Here is a 1,899-nt window from a genome sequence, read left to right as displayed (position 1 = left end):
CCCCCTTTCTCTCTGCTTCCCTCCTCCTTTCCTACCTCTGAGACAGAATTTCTTCTAGCCCAGGCTACCTAGGGCCTGGAGGCCTTGAACTCCTGATCTTGCTTTTGCCTCTGGAGTGCTAGTGTTACAGGCCTGTTTGCCACCACCCTGGTCTCCTCCATTCTGTGGTTGAACCCAAGGCATCCTGCATATTGGGCCAGCACTCTACCAAATGAGCTACATTGCTAGAGGGTTAGATTCGTGTTGTAAGAGTGACGGGTGACTAAACCCGCAAACATTTGTAATATACAAGTTGAATCTTTTTATCTAAAATGGCTTGAGACCAGAAGTCATTCCTTGTCTGTCTGCCTCTCTCTCTCTGTCTATCTTTCTCTGTCTCTCTTTCTCCCTGTGTGTCTCTCTGTTTTTATGTCTTTCATTTTTCTGTCTCTCTCCCTTTCTCTCTCTCTGTCTCTTTCTCTCTCTAGCTCTCTCTTGTATCTCTGTCTTTCTGTCTCTCTCTCCTTTTCCCTTCCTCCCTTCCTCTTACTTCCCTCTACCTTTTTCTCTTCATTTTTTTTGAGATAGGGTTTTGCTTTACAAAGCCTGGAACTTGCTAGGTAGTCTGTGTTGGTCTCAAGCCTACTACAATCCTTCTGTCTCTGGTTCCTAAATGTTGGGCCACACAGCTCAGACCCCATTTTTTTTTCTTTCAGATTTTGAAACACTCAGAGAGATAGGTTGAATACCCTCAGCCCTGAAATCTGAAGTCTGAGATGTTCCCGGGTCCAAATTTACTTCATTATTGTGTCTGTGCTCAAAAACAGTTGGAGTTTGAAGCATTCTGGTTTTGGATTTTCAGATTCTTAATCTTGATCTGATAATCTAAAGTTGGAAAGGTTGCAGTGTCCTATAAGACTGCACATGTATTGGTCAGAAATAGAAAACAATGAGAGTCAACTAACTGCAGTTTATTCCGATTCCCACTCCTCAGCGTGAAGAGACTGTGACTGTGAGGAAACATCGGAGTTATTTCTGTGTATCCCAGGAATCCATATCACCTTGTACTCTATAATAATAGTATACTTTTCCTTTTTTACCGAGCTTCCCCATAGGACCCTAGAGGAGGATTTCCCTCCTTATACAGCATCTGGGAATTTTGTTGTATGGTATGAGCGATTTATAGGCTTCCCTTCTGTGTCATCGTATATGGGAGAAGCAAATTTTTTAATTTGCAGGAAGAATGTGATTGGAATGGGACTTCACAGGTAGTGGAGAGTATTGGCAAAGACTGTACTTAATACCACATATACGAACTTGGTGGTGACATTGGCTAGATAATACTACCTTCTTTTTCTTTTGGGGACCTGTGGCTCTGTTTGTGTCTGTCTTTCTCATTCTCGTCACGGTATCTTTGAATAGCTGTAAGTGGAGGAGTGGATAGTTCTTTTTGGAAGTGTTATAGTTAGTCAAGGCACCTTATGACTGCTTCTCTCCATTTGTTTCAGTGAGCAGCCTGTCCCGCTCCAAGTATTGTTAAACCAGGAGGCACAGCTGGATCCCTGCCGGGAAACAGAGTGTGGGGCCAGTTCTACCTTCTTCCACTCACCTGCTTCCTGCCATGAGTCACACCCATCCCTCCCCCTGGAGTCGCCTGTTTCCTCTGTTTCACAGCACAGTTCCCCTAGTAGATCTTTGAAGCTTCTGACGTCATTTGAGGTGGACAGCATTAATCCCTCTGCATTCCCCAGGCAGGAGTTACCTACAACAGCAGGTAGAATTGAGAGGAATTCTCAGCATGAATGCCTGCCACTGGATGCCCTTGAAGATAAGCTCCAAGGCCACAGGGAGGACAGCAGCAGCTGCAGCAAATTCCCACCACCAGAAGGGAGAGACATAGTTGGAGATAGGCTGTTCGAA

This window comes from Peromyscus leucopus, chromosome 16_21, assembly GCF_004664715.2.
Source record: "Peromyscus leucopus breed LL Stock chromosome 16_21, UCI_PerLeu_2.1, whole genome shotgun sequence".
Lineage (NCBI taxonomy): Eukaryota > Metazoa > Chordata > Mammalia > Rodentia > Cricetidae > Peromyscus > Peromyscus leucopus.
The sequence above is the reverse complement of the archived record's forward strand: the minus strand, read 5'-3'. Positions refer to the sequence as shown.